General features: G+C 43.4%; 2 long non-coding RNA genes across 3 annotated transcripts; both read right to left on the reverse strand.

Annotated features, from left to right (window-relative positions):
- Positions 1 to 1,123: 1,123 nt before the first annotated feature.
- LOC139833406 (uncharacterized) lies at positions 1,124 to 3,553 on the reverse strand. Of its 2 annotated transcripts, XR_011749099.1 has the most exons (3): positions 3,422 to 3,553; positions 2,693 to 2,777; positions 1,124 to 1,354 (listed from the first exon to the last, which is right to left on the reverse strand). It is a non-coding gene; the product is annotated as an uncharacterized lncRNA (long non-coding RNA). The 2 variants fall into 2 exon arrangements; XR_011749098.1 differs by having other exon boundaries at positions 1,124 to 2,777.
- Positions 3,554 to 5,338: 1,785 nt separating this feature from the next.
- Positions 5,339 to 7,768, reverse strand: LOC139833430 (uncharacterized). Its single transcript, XR_011749184.1, has 3 exons — positions 7,636 to 7,768; positions 6,907 to 6,991; positions 5,339 to 5,569 (listed from the first exon to the last, which is right to left on the reverse strand). It is a non-coding gene; the product is annotated as an uncharacterized lncRNA (long non-coding RNA).
- Positions 7,769 to 22,599: the final 14,831 nt, after the last annotated feature.

The raw sequence follows: 22,599 nt of genomic DNA on the forward strand, positions 1-22,599 counted from the left end.
TGAAGCATACTTTTCATGATCCACAGACATATAATTTTTTACAAGTTCAAGAATAGTGGATTTAAAACTTTCAAACTTACTTTTATTAATAATATAACAAGGTAGTTGATCAATCTCAAGAGATATGGGACTCATAGAATAAGTCAAGAACTCTCCAATCCCATTTTCATTAGTAGTACAATTAATATTTTCAAGTAACATAGGACCATCATCTAGAGCTTTATCATAAACATTTGCTAAACAAAATTCTTTAGTACCATGCATTTCGACATCAGGCACAAACAAAGCATTATCATAAGATTTATCAAAGTAGCATGGATTATCATAAATAACAGTAGCATAATTATTCTCACAAGTTTTACTCATAGGGAATATTTCAAGAGAATCCACAGGAACATAACATTCAACCTCTTTCGGTAAGCATGGAGGACAATCAAATAATGTAAGAGATAAAGAGTTACTCTCATTAGAAGGTTGGCATGGGTAGCTAATCCATTCTTCCTCCTTTTGTTCGTCGCTCTCCTCTTCCGTTTCATCCAATGAGCTTTCAATTTCATCAATTTCCTCCTCTTTTTCATCCAATGAGCTTTCAGGTTCATCAGTTTCTTCTTCCACCGATTCCTGCAAATTGTGAGTGCATTCTTGTGCATTAATGTGTCTCTCTTTATAATCAAGGATATAAGGATTCCTACTGTAGCATTCTATGCAAGAACTAAGGATAGTAGAGACATAATCTTTAAGGTCCTTACAAATAGCACAAGTTTCATAATTCTCAACCATGAAGGATTCTATCTCGGAGGCTCCCATAAATAAGACAAATTGTTCTACCTCTTCGAACCCATAATGAATATAGCAATTCCAATTATAGTTCTTAATTAAAAATTCCTCACTAAAGCCACATTGAAATTTAAGATGTTTAGTGTCCTCTTTAGAGCAACAGTTTATATCATGGCGTCTAATGTGACGCCCCAAAACCGGTACCATGAGGATCCCAGCGAATTCGCCGAAATCCGCACGATATCGATTTTAGGAGACGCACCACCAAGCGCCTCGTACACGCCGAAGCATGCACGCGATGCGGGTGGAATCAATCACGAGCGGTAACATTACAACAGGATTACAATAGAGCCCACAAGATACAGATATATTACAACAACGACTCCAACGAGTCAAGATACAAATAGATACATACAAAGATCCAAATCATACAGGAGATCAAATGTATCCGAGTACGGACAAGATACAAATTTGGACTAAGAGTCCTGAAGATAACCAGTGGCGTCCATAACCCTGCCCAGGCCAAGCCGGAAGGGTAACCTTGCTAGCGTCGTCTTCATCGAACATATCTTCATACCTGCCCGGTTATATCCCGTAGAAGCAGCAATAAGTACGGGTTCGTACTTAACAAGACTTCAAGACGTATAAGCATTCGTCAACCAGTCGTCCTTTGTACTTGAGGCACGCAGGGGACTTAGAGGACGCAAGAGGAACGTCATAGGCAATATGGTGGGATTAAGCGGCAGCGCGCAAGCACTAAAAACCTATAGAGACACTCTACAACAGTCGTCTAATCAGAGAAGGTGAGAGAGCGCATAAACTAACAGTTCTATACTCTGCAAACATAACACAGCCGATGCGTTCCCCCCTCGCAAGGAAGTACTTAAAAGGGCACTCACACGGTGGACAAGTTTTACCCAGGTTTTATTGAAGTTGCGCTAACTTACTACGCAAGTTATTAGTATTGAAACAACGGGTGTAAGTTGTCTATGGTCGAGTCATACAGCTCCAAGTCGTCCATAACCGCGGACACGGCTTATCGATAAGATTTTACCCTGCAGGGGTGCCCAAATGTGCCCACACGCACGATCAAACCACTTGCGACAGGTGGAAATCACGACTCGCACTCTCCTTCACGACAACAATGTCCAGGAAGCCACCTAACCAAGTTGAACCCGTATCGAAGTCCGGCCGTATCTCCGAAACGGACCTAGCTATTGCGTGCACGGCTTCCGAGGGTCAAAACACACATAGGGGCGAATGACCCGCTTCAGCATGCGATAAACGCTCAGGCCGCAAACCTATACGTGCATACCAGAAACAAGGGATACAAGGCTCACTGGGCTTCCCAAAATAAATAAGTAACAGGCTGGCATGCACGCAAACAACAAATGGTAAAACATTACAAACTAGTTGTGGCCACTGGACAAAGCTGTAGATTCCGGCAGTGGTCGAGGGGAGACCCAGAAACATACCCACGTGTGGTTAGAGCGCTCAGTCTCGGAACAGATAACAAGAACTCGGGGTCCTAGATTTCATGGAAACACAAGTGAGCCGTCATAAAACGAGCAACTGACCCACCGATGCCTCCGCTAGCAACTATTAACAAGTAACCATGATATCCTTAACATATATATCCATAAACCATGTGTCATGTTCCCCAACAGATAACCCGATAAGATAGCAGTAATGGTAACACGATATAAACAGCGCTAGCATGCACTACGACTCGCAAGGCGGACCCGATAACCAAACAATAGCTGTAGGTGGTTGGTGGAGGCAATATAGGCTGCTTGAGGTAACAAGTGGAAGGGACACGTGACAAGAACGCAACTTAAGGATAGCATGAGGGAGAAGGCAAAATAAAATAGGTGAGCGACTTCTGCAGGGGCAGGAGTATAAGGGAAATGCTTGCCTGTTAAAGCTTGCTGAGGAACATCCGGAGAACTCGTCGTATCTCACCACACCACTTCGCGATCCTATCCGGGAAGAAGCAAATGCTGGAACACACATCGGAGGCAAATCTTACTACTACGGATAAAGAAGATCCAGCATGTTCATGATGATATGCATGACATGGCATAGATGGTGCAATGCATCTTATCCAATTTAAGCGGAGTCGGAACCCCGGACAAACAATTAGGTTGGAGTTGCATTTCTACGGGCAAATTTAAGGGTGGATTAGCATGGCAAACATGGCAGGGGTGAGCTACATCAATATTAAACGGAGCGGGGAAAACCGTAGTCGGTATCCGAAATACTCCGCATATATGTGAGGTGGACATGCATATCTATCAACGTGCGACATGATGCGAGATGCAAACAGATGAATGAATGGCATAATCATGTTCCTTGCATTTTTCTGATCAAAATTCATATACAACACTTTTAATTTGGAGTTATAGATTAAAAGTTATTAACAGATTAAGTTTTATTATTAATTAAAATAGAAAACAGGTTATTTATTTGGGGTAAGGGCCCGAAAATAAAAATCTATCCAGGGAGGGACCTCGGGTTTGTTTTACAAAGGAGCAGGGGGTTTTGTAGAAAAGCTTCCGCGAGAGGACCGCGGGTTGAGGAAAGAATAGATGCAGGGGGCTATATGAAAAAGAATCAGATCCAGATCTGGGAAAAGGATTCTCACCGCGGGGCTGGTTAGCCCGAGGCGCTGACAGGTGGGGCCCGGCGCTGAGGTGGAAGTCGACGTGGCGAAGCATGTCTGCAACGCGCTGAAGGTGCTCGATGAAGAGACGCCGCTCGCGTTCCAGATGCGGTGGTCACCGGCGGCACGTCGCGCGTGCGGCCGATGTTGAGGGTCCCTGGACGCGTGCGGGGTACCGTTCGACGCGCCTCGTCGATGCGGACAAGATGGAGGCGGCGCCGCCGGTTGGAGATCGTCGGAGGGGCGCCGGCGACGAGCAACTGCGAGCATGGCGTCGGCACGATGTCAAACGGGGGAAGAGAGGGAGAGACGGGGATGGAGAGGATGTCCAGGGGGTCTACGGGGTTACCCGGTAGCTCGAGGTGTCGATGGTTTGGCCGGAGGAGGTCGGTGGTCGCCGGAATCGGTGATTGTTGCCGCCGGGGTTGAGAACGGAATCCGCGAGTTCGCGCTCGATTGAGGGCCTCCCGGTTCGATTCCGCGCACCTGGAGGTAGGGGACGACGATGCGCACGAGATGGTGCCCTCGGTTCGACGGGGGAGGGTTTGTGGCGGTGGGGCGACGGCGAGGCGGTGGTGGTGCGCTCGGTGGTTGAGAAAAGGAAACAGAGAGGGGAAGAGGATGAACTGGCGACGGCGGCGCGAGGGAGGAGGAAGAGAGGGGATGCTAGGGTTCCTGGGGGAGGATAAGAAGGGGAGGGAGCAGGTGGAGGCCAGGCTGGTTGGACAAGGGAGGGAGGACCACGGCTCACGCCATCCTCGTGGGGAAGGAAGACGACAACGAGGAGGTCGGTCTCCTCGCTGAAGGGGTACCAGGCCGAAGGTGGGCTGGAAGGGTTGGGCCGGAGCTGGGCTGGTCCGGTGAGAAAGAAAGGCCAGGGAGAGAGAGAGGCCCAAGGGAGAGAGGAGGGTTTTGTTCTTTTATGTTTTTCTGGTTTATTTTCTAAACATTATAAATCAAACCCAATTCTATTTTGAATTGAAACAAGGATGAGAATGAGATTTCAACTTTAGTTTTCAACATATTTATCTTATTTGTAAACAAAACAAACACTTTTAAAATTCAAACATTTCTTTGTTGAGAAGACTTAGTTATGAAATAAGAATATGAGAGAGAGAGATTAGGATTTTATCGAAAAGGAAAGGTAAGGGAGGGTTTATAAAATAGTTTTATTTAATTAAAAGCATGGATGATATGATGCATGATGCATGATGGTGCATAAAAGAAAAGAACAAGCAAATCTAGTAGGGGTACTACCCGGGGCCGTTACAATCGACACCACTAACAAGGAACCTCGCCCCGAGGTTCCACGCCATGGTACGGGGGAGAGAGGTGAACTACCGGATCTTCAGGCGACGTGTCGATCTCCTCGACACCACTAACAAGAAGTCTTGCTCCATGAAGGAAGGTCGACACCACTAACAAGAAGTCGTTGTTCTGCGGTTGTTGATGCGCTTCCGTCGGGATCCTCCGAAGATCGGACCTAATAGGTGAGGGGCAAGATCGTCCAACCCGCGTCGGAACCAAAGACTCAGAGAAACAGATAAGAGAAGATTCAAACTCGCAAAAGTAAGAGGAGAAAGAATACAGATAAGGAGAAAATAGAGCTAATCAGATCTATCCAACGAATTTTAGAAAATAGGTTTTTGACACTCTAAACTCAACGACCGTTGGCAAGGTTATCCTACAGGCTGGACTAGTGGGGTACCGTCAACCTGAGGCTCTGATACCAACTTGTGACGCCCCAAAACCGGTACCATGAGGATCCCAGCGAATTCGCCGAAATCCGCACGATATCGATTTTAGGAGACGCACCACCAAGCGCCTCGTACACGCCGAAGCATGCACGCGATGCGGGTGGAATCAATCACGAGCGGTAACATTACAACAGGATTACAATAGAGCCCACAAGATACAGATATATTACAACAACGACTCCAACGAGTCAAGATACAAATAGATACATACAAAGATCCAAATCATACAGGAGATCAAATGTATCCGAGTACGGACAAGATACAAATTTGGACTAAGAGTCCTGAAGATAACCAGTGGCGTCCATAACCCTGCCCAGGCCAAGCCGGAAGGGTAACCTTGCTAGCGTCGTCTTCATCGAACATATCTTCATACCTGCCCGGTTATATCCCGTAGAAGCAGCAATAAGTACGGGTTCGTACTTAACAAGACTTCAAGACGTATAAGCATTCGTCAACCAGTCGTCCTTTGTACTTGAGGCACGCAGGGGACTTAGAGGACGCAAGAGGAACGTCATAGGCAATATGGTGGGATTAAGCGGCAGCGCGCAAGCACTAAAAACCTATAGAGACACTCTACAACAGTCGTCTAATCAGAGAAGGTGAGAGAGCGCATAAACTAACAGTTCTATACTCTGCAAACATAACACAGCCGATGCGTTCCCCCCTCGCAAGGAAGTACTTAAAAGGGCACTCACACGGTGGACAAGTTTTACCCAGGTTTTATTGAAGTTGCGCTAACTTACTACGCAAGTTATTAGTATTGAAACAACGGGTGTAAGTTGTCTATGGTCGAGTCATACAGCTCCAAGTCGTCCATAACCGCGGACACGGCTTATCGATAAGATTTTACCCTGCAGGGGTGCCCAAATGTGCCCACACGCACGATCAAACCACTTGCGACAGGTGGAAATCACGACTCGCACTCTCCTTCACGACAACAATGTCCAGGAAGCCACCTAACCAAGTTGAACCCGTATCGAAGTCCGGCCGTATCTCCGAAACGGACCTAGCTATTGCGTGCACGGCTTCCGAGGGTCAAAACACACACAGGGGCGAATGACCCGCTTCAGCATGCGATAAACGCTCAGGCCGCAAACCTATACGTGCATACCAGAAACAAGGGATACAAGGCTCACTGGGCTTCCCAAAATAAATAAGTAACAGGCTGGCATGCACGCAAACAACAAATGGTAAAACATTACAAACTAGTTGTGGCCACTGGACAAAGCTGTAGATTCCGGCAGTGGTCGAGGGGAGACCCAGAAACATACCCACGTGTGGTTAGAGCGCTCAGTCTCGGAACAGATAACAAGAACTCGGGGTCCTAGATTTCATGGAAACACAAGTGAGCCGTCATAAAACGAGCAACTGACTCACCGATGCCTCCGCTAGCAACTATTAACAAGTAACCATGATATCCTTAACATATATATCCATAAACCATGTGTCATGTTCCCCAACAGATAACCCGATAAGATAGCAGTAATGGTAACACGATATAAACAGCGCTAGCATGCACTACGACTCGCAAGGCGGACCCGATAACCAAACAATAGCTGTAGGTGGTTGGTGGAGGCAATATAGGCTGCTTGAGGTAACAAGTGGAAGGGACACGTGACAAGAACGCAACTTAAGGATAGCATGAGGGAGAAGGCAAAATAAAATAGGTGAGCGACTTCTGCAGGGCAGGAGTATAAGGGAAATGCTTGCCTGTTAAAGCTTGCTGAGGAACATCCGGAGAACTCGTCGTATCTCACCACACCACTTCGCGATCCTATCCGGGAAGAAGCAAATGCTGGAACACACATCGGAGGCAAATCTTACTACTACGGATAAAGAAGATCCAGCATGTTCATGATGATATGCATGACATGGCATAGATGGTGCAATGCATCTTATCCAATTTAAGCGGAGTCGGAACCCCGGACAAACAATTAGGTTGGAGTTGCATTTCTACGGGCAAATTTAAGGGTGGATTAGCATGGCAAACATGGCAGGGGTGAGCTACATCAATATTAAACGGAGCGGGGAAAACCGTAGTCGGTATCCGAAATACTCCGCATATATGTGAGGTGGACATGCATATCTATCAACGTGCGACATGATGCGAGATGCAAACAGATGAATGAATGGCATAATCATGTTCCTTGCATTTTTCTGATCAAAATTCATATACAACACTTTTAATTTGGAGTTATAGATTAAAAGTTATTAACAGATTAAGTTTTATTATTAATTAAAATAGAAAACAGGTTATTTATTTGGGGTAAGGGCCCGAAAATAAAAATCTATCCAGGGAGGGACCTCGGGTTTGTTTTACAAAGGAGCAGGGGGTTTTGTAGAAAAGCTTCCGCGAGAGGACCGCGGGTTGAGGAAAGAATAGATGCAGGGGGCTATATGAAAAAGAATCAGATCCAGATCTGGGAAAAGGATTCTCACCGCGGGGCTGGTTAGCCCGAGGCGCTGACAGGTGGGGCCCGGCGCTGAGGTGGAAGTCGACGTGGCGAAGCATGTCTGCAACGCGCTGAAGGTGCTCGATGAAGAGACGCCGCTCGCGTTCCAGATGCGGTGGTCACCGGCGGCAGACGTCGCGCGTGCGGCCGATGTTAAGGGTCCCTGGACGCGTGCGGGGTACCGTTCGACGCGCCTCGTCGATGCGGACAAGATGGAGGCGGCGCCGCCGGTTGGAGATCGTCGGAGGGCGCCGGCGACGAGCAACTGCGAGCATGGCGTCGGCACGATGTCAAACGGGGGAAGAGAGGGAGAGACGGGGATGGAGAGGATGTCCAGTGGGGTCTACGGGGTTACCGGTAGCTCGAGGTGTCGATGGTTTGGCCGGAGGAGGTCGGTGGTCGCCGGAATCGGTGATTGTTGCCGCCGGGGTTGAGAACGGAATCCGCGAGTTCGCGCTCGATTGAGGGCCTCCCGGTTCGATTCCGCGCACCTGGAGGTAGGGGACGACGATGCGCACGAGATGGTGCCCTCGGTTCGACGGGGGAGGGTTTGTGGCGGTGGGGCGACGGCGAGGCGGTGGTGGTGCGCTCGGTGGTTGAGAAAAGGAAACAGAGAGGGGAAGAGGATGAACTGGCGACGGCGGCGCGAGGGAGGAGGAAGAGAGGGGATGCTAGGGTTCCTGGGGGAGGATAAGAAGGGGAGGGAGCAGGTGGAGGCCAGGCTGGTTGGACAAGGGAGGGAGGACCACGGCTCACGCCATCCTCGTGGGGAAGGAAGACGACAACGAGGAGGTCGGTCTCCTCGCTGAAGGGGTACCAGGCCGAAGGTGGGCTGGAAGGGTTGGGCCGGAGCTGGGCTGGTCCGGTGAGAAAGAAAGGCCAGGGAGAGAGAGAGGCCCAAGGGAGAGAGGAGGGTTTTGTTCTTTTATTTTTTTCTGGTTTATTTTCTAAACATTATAAATCAAACCCAATTCTATTTTGAATTGAAACAAGGATGAGAATGAGATTTCAACTTTAGTTTTCAACATATTTATCTTATTTGTAAACAAAACAAACACTTTTAAAATTCAAACATTTCTTTGTTGAGAAGACTTAGTTATGAAATAAGAATATGAGAGAGAGAGATTAGGATTTTATCGAAAAGGAAAGGTAAGGGAGGGTTTATAAAATAGTTTTATTTAATTAAAAGCATGGATGATATGATGCATGATGCATGATGGTGCATAAAAGAAAAGAACAAGCAAATCTAGTAGGGGTACTACCCGGGGCCGTTACATCTAAGCAAGATTCTAGCCATTGTATTCAATTTTTCTATCATAGCACTCATTATTTTACCAGTTCTTGATTCTCTATAATTATTATAGCATTCTATAAGCTCCAAGTAGGTTGTAGGTTCTCCCATAACAGCAGTTTTTAATTTTTTGGTTTTTCAAATTTTTATGGATTTTTGGGTATATGAGACAAATAAAACAAGACAAAAAATAAACTAAGCAAAAGTAAACTGCGCAAACTAATACTAGACAGAAATAAACTAAGCACAAATAAACTAGACAAAAGTAAACTAAGCAAAACAAAATAAAATAAAACAGAGAGAGAGGTAGAGTGTACTCTCCAGGTGAACTTATGAGTAGAGCTATGCCTCCCCGGCAACGGCGCCAGAAAACAGTCTTGATGACCCACAAGTATAGGGGATCGCGGCAGTCTTCGAGGGTAGTATAACCCAAATTTATTGATTCGACACAAAGGGAGGTAAAGAATACTTATAAGCCTTAACAACTGAGTTGTCAATTCAGCTGCACCTGGAAAAGCACTAGCAAAAGGGGTGATGTGAAAGTAGCAGTAATACGAGAGCAGTAGTAACAGTAACACAGCAGCAGTAATAGAAATATGAGAGCAATGGCACCGGAAAATAGTTGATACTACTTCGAATGACATGTAGAACGAATATATAATGATGAGAGATGGACCGGGGTTCCCAGCGATCTACACTAGTGGTAACTCTCCAATAACAAGTGACAAGTGTTGGGTGAACAAATTACAGTTGGGCAATTGATAGGAATCAAAGCATTAAGAAAGAACATCAAGATTATTAATTATGTAGGCATGTTTTCCGTATATAGTCGTACGTGCTCGCAATGAGAAACTTGCACAACAACTTTTGTCCTACCAGCCGGTGGCAGCCGGGCCTCAAGGGAAACTACTGGATATTAAGGTACTCCTTTTAATAGAGCACTGGAGCAAAGCATTAACACACCGTGAAAACATGTGATCCTCACATCACTACCATCCCCTCCGGTTGTCCCGATTTCTGTCACTTCGGGGCCATTGGTTCCGGACAGTGACATGTGCATACAACTTGTAGATACAATCTAAGCAACAATGTAGAGCTCAAATCTAAGATCATGCCACTCGGGCCCTAGTGACAAGCATTAAGAATAACAAGATTGCAGCAACAATAACTTCACAAACTTTATAGATAGACTAATCATAATGTATCATCCATCGGATCCCAACAAACACAACACCGATTACATCAGATGAATCTCAATCATGTAAGGCAGCTCATGAGACCATTGTATTGAAGTACATGGGGGAGAGAATACCGACTACCTACTGCTAGAACCCGTAGTCCATGGGGGAACTACTCACGGAGCATGATGGAGGCGGTGGCGTCGATGGAGATGGCTTCCGGGGGCACTTCCCCGTCCCGGCAGGGTGCCGGAACAGAGACTTCTGTCCCCCGAATTGGAGTTTCGCGATGGCGGCGGCGCCCCTGGAGTCTTTCTGGAGTTTCGTCAATTGGTACGGTGTTTTTAGGTCGAAAGGGATTTTATAGGCGAAGAGGCGGCGCAGGGGGGCACCTGGGGGCGCCTCACCCTAGGCCGGCGCGGCCAGGGTCTGGCCCGCGCCGCCTTATGGTGTGGTGGCCCCCTGGCCCCTCTCCGACTCTTCTTCGGTGTTCTGGAGCCTTCCGGGAAAAATAGGAGGTTTGGCGTTGATTTCGTCCAATTCCGAGAATATTGCCCGAACAGCCTTTCTGGAACCAAAAACAGCAGAAAACAGGAACTGGCACTGTGGCATCTTGTTAATAGGTTAGTTCCGGAAAACGCATGAAATCATCATAAAGTGCAAGCAAAACATGTAAGTATTGTCATAAAACAAGCATGGAACGACAGAAATTATGGATACGTCGGGGACGTATCACATACCAAGGACTATCTCGCGAGCTCACCTTTATTACAGCCAATTGTTCATTTGGAAAACTATCATTAACAGGAACAGGATCATAAGCAATATTTTCCAATCTAGACAAATTATCAGCAACAGGATTATCAGCACCTTTCCTATCTATAATATGTAAATCAAATTCTTGCAAAAGAAGCACCCATCTAATAAGCCTTGGCTTAGCATCTTTCTTTTGCATTAGGTACCTAATTGCAGCATGATCAGTATGGATTGTAACTTTTGAATCAACAATATAGGATCTAAACTTGTCACAAGCAAAATCTACAGCTAATAACTCTTTTTCAGTTGTAGCATAATTTCTTTGAGAAGCATCAAGAGTTTTACTAGCATAATGAATAACATTCAATTTTTTATCTACTCGCTGTCCAAGTACAGCGCCTACAGCAAAATCACTAGCATCACACATAATTTCAAAAGGTAAGTTCCAATCAGGAGGTTCAACTACAGGAGCAGTTGTTAAGGCTTTCTTTAGAGTTTCAAAAGCTTTCTTACAATCATCATCTAAAACAAAAGGTACATCTTTTTGAAGAAGATTAGTAAGAGGCTTTGAAATCTTGGAGAAATCTTTAATAAATCTCCTATAAAACCTAGCATGACCAAGAACACTACGAATACCTTTAACATCCCTAGGATAGGGCATCTTCTCAATTGCTTCAACTTTAGCTCTATCAACTTCAATACCTCTCTCGGAAATTTTATGTCCCAATATAATTCCTTCATTAACCATAAAGTGGCATTTCTCCCAATTAAGAACAAGGTTAGTTTCTTCACATCTCTGCAAAACTTTATCAAGGTTTCGCAAGCAATTATCAAAAGAATTCCCATAGACAGAAAAATCATCCATGAATACCTCTACAATATTCTCACAAAAGCCATGAAAAATAGCAGACATGCATCTTTGAAAAGTAGCAGGAGCATTACATAAACCAAAAGGCATACGTCTATAAGCATAAGTTCCATAGGGACAAGTGAAAGTGGTTTTCTCTTGATCTTTAGTTTTAACAGCAATTTGTGAAAACCCAGAATAACCATCAAGAAAGCAAAAATTAGTATTTTTAGACAACCTTTCTAACATTTGATCAATAAAAGGTAAAGGGTAATGATCTTTCTTAGTAACCTTATTAACTTTTCGATAATCAATGCACATTCTATACCCTACAACTACTCTTTGAGGGATGAGCTCATCATTATCATTAGGCACAACAGTTATTCCTCCTTTCTTAGGAACACAATGCACATGACTAACCCATCTACTATCAACAATAGGATATATAATACCAGCTTCAAGAAGTTTTAATACCTCATTCCTTACCACATCCTTCATCTTAGGAATTAGACGACGCTGATGTTCAACAACAGGCTTTGCATCATCTTCCATGTTGATGGCATGTTGGCAAATAGAGGGAGAAATCCCCTTCAAGTCATCAAGAGTGTAGCCAATAGCTCCTCGGTGTTTCTTCAATATTTCCAATAACCTTTCTTCCTCAAAATCTGAAAGCTTAGAACTAATAATAATAGGATATATTTTCTTATCATCAATATGAGCATACTTAAGATTATCAGGCAATGGTTTTAAATCAAAAACAGGATCTTCCTTTGGTTGTGGTGTTGTACCTAAATCTTCAACTGGCAAGTCATGTTTAAGAATAGGTTGACGAAGGAAAATTTCATCAAGCTCATTCCTTTCTTCCCTAAAGACTTCACTCTCACTATCCTCCAAATGTTGCTGCAAAGGATTGTTAGGAGCAAGAGCAATAGACACACACTGTTCAACTCTAAAATCATTATTAGGCAAATCAGCTTTATAAGGAGTTTTGGCAAATTTAGAGAAATTAAACTAATAAGATTCACCAGCAAATTTAGTCACAATTTTTTCCTTCTTGCAATCTATAACAGCTCCACAAGTATTTAGAAAAGGTCTACCAAGAATAATAGGACAAGACTTACTAGCAGTAGAACCAAGTACCAAAAAGTCAGCAGGATATTTAATCTTACCACATAGAACTTCCACATCTCGAATAATACCAATAGGAGAGATAGTTTCTCTATTAGCTAGCCGAATAACCACATCAATATCTTCAAGTTCACAAGAACCAATTTCATGCATGATTTCTGTGTAAAGCTCATAAGGAATGGCACTAATGCTTGCACCAATGTCGCATAAACCATAATAACAATGATCACCAATTCTAACAGAGAGCATAGGAACACTGGCTTTCCTAGACTTATTAGGATGCGAAACAATATTAGAAGCATCTTCACAGAAAATAATATGACCATCTTCTACATTTTCAGTCACAAGATCTTTAACTATTGCAATAGCAGGTTCAACCTTTATTTGCTCTTCAGCTTCTATAGGTTTCTTTGCACTTTTATTAACCGCACTAGTTATAACAGAATACTCCTTCATTTTAACAGGTGATACGTCCAAAACGTATCTACTTTCCCGAACACTTTTGCTATTGTTTTGCCTCTAATTTGTGTATTTTGGATACAACTAACACGGACTAACGCTGTTTTCAGCAGAATTGCTCTGGTGTCTTGTTTTTGTGCAGAAATTCAACTTTCGGGAAAATCCTCGGAATTTATACCAAAGGGCCTATTTTACCAGGAGACTCTCGGAGCCAGAAGGGCAAGCCAGGTGGAGGCCCGAGGGCCCCACACACCAGGCCGGCGCGGCCCAGGGGGGGCGCCGCCCTAGTGTGTGGCCCCCTCGGCTGGCCTCCGACGCCCTCCTCTGGACTACTTAAAGGGTTCGATCTAAAAAACGCGAGGAAGAAGTGGAAGTCGCCAGAAACCCTCCAGAACACCGCCACATCGCGAAACTCCGTCTCGGGGACCAGAAACTCCGTTCTGGCACTCCGCCGGGACGGGGAATTGGAGGAGATCATTGCCATCATCACCACCGACGCCTCTCCATCGACCAGCAATGCTTCCCCCATCCATGTGTGAGTAATTCCCCCGCTGTAGGCTGAAGGGGATGGTAGGGATTGGATGAGATTGGTCATGTAATAGCATAAGATTGTTAGGGCATAGTGCCTAGTGTCCGTAATTGGTACTTTGATGATATTGTTGCAAATTTTTATGCTTAATGCTTGTCACTAGGGCCCGAGTGCCATGATCTCAGATCTGAACATGTTATTATTTCATCATAATATGCATTGTTTTATGATCTTACCTGCAAGTTGTATACACATGTCGCTGTCCGGAACCAAAGGCCCCGAAGTGACAGAAATCGGGACAACCGGAGGGGATGGCGGTGATGTGAGGATCACATGTGTTCACGGAGTGTTAATGCTTTGCTCCGGTACTCTATTAAAAGGAGTACCTTAATATCCAGTAGATTCCCTAGAGGCCCGGCTGCCACCGGCTGGTAGGACAAAAGATGTTGTGCAAGTTTCTCATTGCGAGCACGTACGACTATATACGGAACACATGCCTATGGATTGCTTTGTACTTGGACACCGCTTTATTATTATCTGCAAATGCCCTGCTTTGATTGTTACATGAGTTTCTCTCATCCATGCAACGCCCGTCATCCATCCCTGTGCCTACAGTATTTTAATCCTGATGTTTACTATAATCACTACCGCATCTCTCATTACTCTGCTTTGCTGTTATTTTGCTATCGCTCTTGCTATAAACCGTTACTATCGATAAACTCTTGCGAGCAAGTCTGCTTCCTGTGTGCACTGAATTGACAACTCCGCTGTTAAGGCTTTCAAGTATTCTTTGTCTCCCCTTGTGTCGAATCAATAAATTGGGTTTTACTTCCCGCAAAGACTGTTGCGATCCCCTATACTTGTGGGTTATCAACAGGGAAAGGAGTTTTTTCAATATAAGCTTCAGGAAGAACATGATCAACAGTTTCAATTACAACACATTTATTTATAGATGAATCAGTTTTATCTTTGTACGGTTCATGATACTTATCAAAATTCTTCCTAGGCAATTCAAAATGAGAGGCAAAAGCTTTATAAAAAATTGCAACAACTTGACGGTCAAGTCCATAAGTAGCACTCATATTATGAAATTTATCAGTATCCATAAAAATTTCAATGCATTTATAATCATAATTTATACCTGACTCTCTATCTTTGTCGTTCTCCCATCCTTCAGTATTCTCCTGAATCCGATCAAGAAGGTCCCTTTTAAACTCTTCTTTGTTGCGTGTAAATGATCCAGAACAAGTAGTATCCAGCAAGGTTTTATCTTGAAAAGAAAGTCTTGCATAGAAATTATCAATGATGATATTACCAGGAAGCTCATGAATGGGGCATTTGAGCATTAAAGACTTCAATCTCCCCCATGCTTGGGAAATACTCTCTCCATCATGAGGCCAGAAATTATATATGCGGTTCCGGTCTTTGTGAATTTCACTTGGAGGATAGAATTTAGAATAAAATAAAGGCACAATATCATTCCAATCAAGAGAATCCCCATTTTTCAGTAATTTATACCAATGCGCCGCTTTACCAGACAGCGATATAGAGAATAGTTTCTTCCTAACTTCATCCATAGCAATACCTGCACATTTGAATAACCCGCATAATTCGTGTAAAAATAGTAAATGATCTCCAGGATGGACAGTTCCATCCCCTTCATAGCGGTTATCCACAACACGTTCAATAATTTTCATAGGTATTTTGTATGGAACCTCTTTCTCACCTGGCGCCTCCTCCACTACCTTTGCAGTAGTAGTAGATTTTCCAAATAGAAATTCAAGAGAAGATCTCTCCATAATGAATTATAGCAGCAGGCAGAAATAAAATCAGCACGTACAGTAAAGGTTTTCCTTACCAATTCCACTTACCAAAAGCGCTTCACTCCCCGGCAACGGCGCCAGAAAATAGTCTTGATGACACACAAGTATAGGGGGTGTATCGCAGTACTTTTGATAAATAAGAGTGTTGAACCCAACGAGGAGCAGAAGGTGTTGACAAGCAGTTTCGATGAAGGATTCACTGTAAATGCTCACAAACAAGTATTCAGGGGGTTTTGATATAGCAGATAAATAAAGTACAAGTAAGTAAAATGTGAGAGTAATAATTGCAGTGAGTGGCCCAATCCTTTTTAGCACAAAGGACAAGCCGGTTTGTTTAATTATAATGACCAAACATTCTTGAGGACACACGGGAATTTAGTCTAGTGCTTTCACTTCATATAGTTGATTAATCTTCATTGTTTTGATAAGTGTTGTGTGGGTGAACCTATGCTAATGCACCACCCTTCCTAGGACTAATACATACTTGTGATTATACCCCTTGCAAGCATCCGCAAATACAAGAAAGTAATTAAGATAAATCTAACCACAGCCTTAAACTCTGAGATCCTGCTATCCCTCCTGCATCGATATACCAACGGAGGTTCAGGTTGATGTCACTCCGGCAACCCCACAATTAGCAACCGAATACAAGATGTATTTCCCTAGGCCCATAAAGGTGAAGTATCATGTAGTCGACGTTCACATGACACCACTAGAAGAATAACACCACAACTTAAATATCAAACCATTGAATATTACTCAACATAGTTCACTTCTAACATTTAGACTTCACCCATGTCCTCAAGAACTAAACGAACTACTCACGAGACATCATATGGAACATGATCAGAGGTGATATGATGATGAATAACAATCTGAACATAAACCTTGGTTCAATAGTTTCACTCAATAGCATCAATAACAAGGAATAATCAATACCGGGAGAGTTTCCCCTATCAAATAATCAAGATTCAACCCTAGATGTTACAGTGATGACGAGGTGCAGCGGTGGAGATGACGGTGACGGTGGTGGAGATGATGGTGATGATGATTGATGTCTACTCACACTACTTTTCCTGTAGACAGTGTTGGGCCTCCAAGAGCAGAGGTTTGTAGAATAGCAGCAAGTTTCCCTTAAGTGAATCACCCAAGGTTTATCGAACTCAGGGAGGAAGAGGTCAAAGATATCCCTCTCAAGCAACCCTGCAATTACGATACAAGAAGTCTCTTGTGTCCCCAACACACCCAATACACTTGTCAGATGTATAGGTGCACTAGTTCGGCGAAGAGATAGTGAAATACAAGTAGTATGGATGTATATGAGTGGTAATAGCAATCTGAAATAAATATGGCAGCGAGTAAACATGCAACAGAACAGTAAACAAACGGAGATTCGATGCTTGGAAACAAGGCCTAGGGATCATACTTTCACTAGTGGACACTCTCAACAATGATCACATAATAAAACCACTCTACACTCTCTTGTTGGATGACAAACACCATTAATTGTGTAGGGCTACAAGAGCACCTCAATGCCGGAGTTAACAAGCTCCATAACATTCGATGTTCATATTTAAGTAACCTTAGAGTGCATGATAGACCAACGCAATTATACCGAGTACTAACATAGCATGCACACCGTCACCGACAGACTATGAAAGGGGGAATAGATCGCATCAATACCATCATAGTAATAGTTAACTTCATAATCTACAAGAGATCACAATCATAACCTACACCAAGTACTACATGATGCACACACTGTCAACTTTACATCATGGAGGAGGAATAGACTACTTTAATAACATCACCAGAGTAACACATAGATGATATTCAACTAGATCACAAAGAGAGAGATGAACCACATAGCTACGGTAGAGCCCTCAGCCCCAGGGGAGAATTACTCCCTCCTCATCATGGAGACAGCGATGGCGGGGAAGATGGCGGTGGAGTCGAGGGAGATGCCTTTCGGGGGCAATTCCCAGTCCCGGCGGCGTGCCGGAACAGAGACTTCTGTCCCCCGAATCTTGGCTTCGCGATGGCGGCGGCTCTGGAAGGTTTCTCGTACCATGGCTTATTCGTCTGAAGTGTTTAGGTCAGGAAGGCTTTTATAGGCGGAGAGTCGGAGTCGGAGGGGCTACGGGGCAGCCACACAACAGGGGGGCGCGCCCCCCCTGGGCCACGCCGCCACCATGTGTGGTGGCCCTGGGCCTCTCCTCTGGCCCCTCTTCGGTGCTTGCTGCCCAGGACTGGCGCGTGGTTGACGAGGGAGGAAATGGTGTAGCTTTCCTTCGTTCTCCGGCAACGGCGCGAGAAAATAGCTTGATGTCTACTCACGCTTCTTTTCCTGTAGACAGTGTTGGGCCTCCAAGAGCAGAGGTTTGTAGAACAGCAGCAAGTTTTCCCTTAAGTGGATCACCCAAGGTTTATCGAACTCAGGGAGGAAGAGGTCAAAGATATCCCTCTCAAGCAACCCTGCGATCACAATGCAAGAAGTCTCTTGTGTCCCCAACACACCCAATACACTTGTCAGATGTATAGGTGCACTAGTTCGGCGAAGTGATAGTGAGATGCAAGTGATATGAATGTATATGAGCAGTAGTAACGGCGCCAGAAAATAGCTTGCTGGCGTGCAGTTGATGGTGGTAATATTGCAGGAAGTACAGATGCAGTAAAACAGTAAACAAGCGGTGATTGCAGTATTTGGAAACAAGGCCTAGGGATCATACTTTCACTAGTGGACACTCTCAACATTGATCACATAATAAAACCACTCTACACTCTCTTGTTGGATGATGAACACCACTAATTGTGTAGGGCTACAAGAGCACCTCAATGCCGGAGTTAACAAGCTCCACAACATTCGATGTTCATATTTAAATAACCTTAGAGTGCATGATAGACCAACACAATTATACCAAGTACTAACATAGCATGCACACTGTCACCATCAAGCTATGAAAGGAGGAATAGATCACATCAATACTATCATAGTAATAATTAACTTCATAATCTACAAGAGATCACAATCATAAACTACGCCAAGTACTACATGATGCACACACTGTCACCATTACATCATGAAGGAGGAATAGAGTACTTTAATAACATCACTAGAGTAGCACATAGATTAATAGTGATACAAAGCTCATTGCAATCATAAAGGAATATAAATAAGCACTTCACTATGATATTCTGAATTACTCTCTGGCAAGATAACATCTAACTCAAATCATAACTTAGTGAATAAGTATTCTGTGAAATATAGCCTAAGAGACCCACACGGTGCACACACTGTCACCTTTACACACGTGGGACAAGGAGTCTCCGGAGATCACATAAGTAAAATCCACTTGAATAGCATAACGACATCTAGATTACAAAGCTCATCATATGGATCTGAATCATGTAAAGCAGCTCATGAGATCATTGTATTGAAGTACATGGAGAGAGAGATTAACCACATAGCTACCGGTACAGCCCTTAGCCTCGAGGTAGAACTACTCCCTCCTCATGGGAGACAGCAGCGGTGATGAAGATGGCGGTGGTGTCGATGGAGATGCCTTCCGGGGGCACTTCCCCGTCCCGGCGGCGTGCCGGAACAGAGACTTCTGTCCCCCAGATCTTGGCTTCGCGATGGCGGTGGCTCTGGAAGGTTTCTCGTACCGTGGCTTTTTCGTCTCGAAGATTTAGGTAAGGGGGCTTCTTATAGGCGAAGAGGCGGAGTCGGAAGGGTTACAGAGCCGCCACACAATAGGCGGGCGTGGCCCCCATCTTGGCCGCGCCGGCCACACGTGTGGGGCCCACAGGGCCCTCCTCTGGTCCCTCTCGGGTGTTCTGGAAGCTTCGTGGAATTATAAGATGCTGGGCGTTGATTTCGTCCAATTCCGAGAATATTTCCTTACTAGGATTTCTGGAACCAAAAACAGCAGAAAATAGGAACTGGCACTTCGGCATCTCGTCAATAGGTTAGTTCCGAAAAATGCATCAAAACGATATAAAGTGTGAACAAAACATGTAGGTATTGTCATAAAACAAGCATGGAACATCAGAAATTATAGATACGTTGGAGACGTATCAGCATCCCCAAGCTTAGTTCCTACTCGTCCTCGAGTAGGTAAACGATAACAAAGATAATTTTTGAAGTGACATGCTACCAACATGATCTTAATCATACTATTGTACAGCATATGAGATGAATGCAGCGATTCAAAGCAATGGTAAAGACAATGATTAAACAACTGAATCATATAGCAAAGACTTTTCATGAATAGTACTTTCAAGACAAGCATCAATAAGTCTTGCATAAGAGTTAACTCATAAAGCAATAGATTCATAATAAAGGCATTGAAGCAACACAAAGGAAGATTAAGTTTCAGCGGTTGCATTCAACTTTCAACATGCATATCTCATGGATAATTGTCAACATAAAGTAATATGATGAATGCAAATATGCAAGTATGTAAGAATCAATGCACAGTTAACACAAGTGTTTGCTTCTAAGATGGAAGGAAATGGGTAAACTGACTCAACATAAAAGTAAAAGAATGGCCCTTCGAAGAGGGAAGCATGGATTGCTATATTTGTGCTAGAGCTTTTATTTTGAAAACAAGAAACAATTTTGTCAACGGTAGTAATAAAGCATATGTATTATGTATAAGATATCCTACAAGTTGCAAGCCTCAAGCATAGTATACCAATAGTGCCCGCACCTTGTCCTAATTAGCACGGATTTACATGGATTATCATCGCAATACATATGTTTTAACCAAGTATCACAAAGGGGTACCTCTATGCCGCCTGTACAAAGGTCTAAGGAGAAAGCTCGCATGGGATTTCTCGCTTTTGATTATTCTCAACTTAGACATCCATACCGGGACAACATAGACAACAGATAATGGACTCCTCTTTAATGCATAAGCATTCAACAACAAATAATATTCTCATAAGAGATTGAGGATTGTTGTCCAAAACTGAAACTTCCACCATGGATCATGGCTTTAGTTAGCGGCCCAATGTTCTTCTCTAACAATATGCATGCTCAAACCATTCAACTCATGATAAATCACCCTTACTTCAGACAAGACGAACATGCATAGCAACTCACATGATATTCAGCAAAGGATAGTTGATGGCGTCCCCAGGAACATGGTTATTGCACAACAAGCAACTTAATAAGAAATAAGATACATAAGTACATATTCAATACCACAATAGTTTTTAGGCTATTTTTCCCATGAGCTATATATTGCAAAGACAAAGAATGGAATTTTAAAGGTAGCACTCAAGCAATTTACTTTGGAATGGCAGAGAAATACCATGTAGTAGGTAGGTATGGTGGACACAAATGGCATAGTTTTTGGCTCAAGGATTTTGGATGCATGAGAAGTAATCCCTCTCAATACAAGGCTTAGGCTAGCAAGGTTGTTTGAAGCAAACACAAGTATGAACTAGTACAACAAAACTTACATAAGAACATATTGCAAGCATTATAAGACTCTACATTGTCTTCCTTGTTGTTCAAACACTTTACTAGAAAATATCTAGACCTTAGAGAGACCAATCATGCAAACCAAATTTTAGCAAGCTCTATGTATTTCTTCACTAATAGGTGCAAGGTATATGATGCAAGAGCTTAAACATAATCTATATGAGCACAACAATTGCCAAGTATCAAGTTATTCAAGACATCATACCAATTACCACATGTAGCATTTTCTGTTTCCAACCATATAACAATTAACGAAGCAGTTTCAACCTTCACCATGAACATTAAAAGCTAAGAACACATGTGTTCATATGAACCAGCGGAGCGTGTCTCTCTCCCACACAAGCATTTATTCAGAGAATGAAAATAACAAAAACAAAAATAAAAACACACAAACGCTCCAAGTAAAGTACATAAGATGTGACAGAATAAAAATATAGTTTCAAGAGAAGAAACCTGATAAATTGTTGATGAAGAAGGGGATGCCTTGGGCATCCCCAAGCTTATATGATTAAGTCTTCTTGAAATATGCAGGGATGAACCACGGGGGCATCCCCAAGCTTAGACTTTCACCCTCCTTGATCATATTGTATCATCCTCCTCTCTTGATCCTTGAAAACTTCCTCCACACCAAACTCAAAACAACTCATTAGAGGGTTAGTGCATAATCAAAATTCACATGTTCAGAGGTGACATAATCATTCTTAACACTTCTGGACATTGCACAAAGCTACTGAAAGTTAATGGAATAAAGAAATCCATCAAGCAAAGCAAAACAGGCAATGCGAAATAAAAGGCAGAATCTATCAAAACAGAACAGTTCGTAGAGAAGATTTTTTTAGAGGCACCAGACTTGCTCAAATGAAAATGCTCAAATTGAATGAAAGTTGCATACATATCTGAGGATCATGCACGTAAATTGACAGATTTTTCTGAGTTACCTACAGAGAACACTGCGCAAATTCGTGACAGACAGAAATCTGTTTCTGCGCAGTAATCCAAATCTAGTATCAACCTTACTATCAAAGACTTTACTTGGCACAACAATGCAATAAAATAAAGATAAGGAGAGGTTGCTACAGTAGTAACAACTTCCAAGACTCAAATATGAAACAAAAATTGCTGTAGTAAAATAAAACATGGGTTATCTCCGAAGAAGTGCTTTCTTTATAGCCATTAAGATGGGCTCAGTGATTTTAATGATGCGCTCGCAAGAAATAGTAGTTGAAGAAAAAGAGAGCATCAAGAAGCAAACTTGAAACACATTTAAGTCTAACCCACTTCCGATGAAAAGGAATCTTGTAAATAAACAAGTTCATGAAGAGCAAAGTGACAAGCATAGGAAGATAAAACAAGTGTAGCTTCAAAAATTTCAGCACATAGAGAGGTGTTTTAGTAACATGAAAATTTCTACACCTATATTTTCCTCTCTCATAATAATATCCAGTAGC

This window comes from Lolium perenne, chromosome 7 (genome assembly GCF_019359855.2).
Source record: "Lolium perenne isolate Kyuss_39 chromosome 7, Kyuss_2.0, whole genome shotgun sequence".
In the NCBI taxonomy this organism is placed as follows: Eukaryota; Viridiplantae; Streptophyta; class Magnoliopsida; order Poales; family Poaceae; genus Lolium; species Lolium perenne.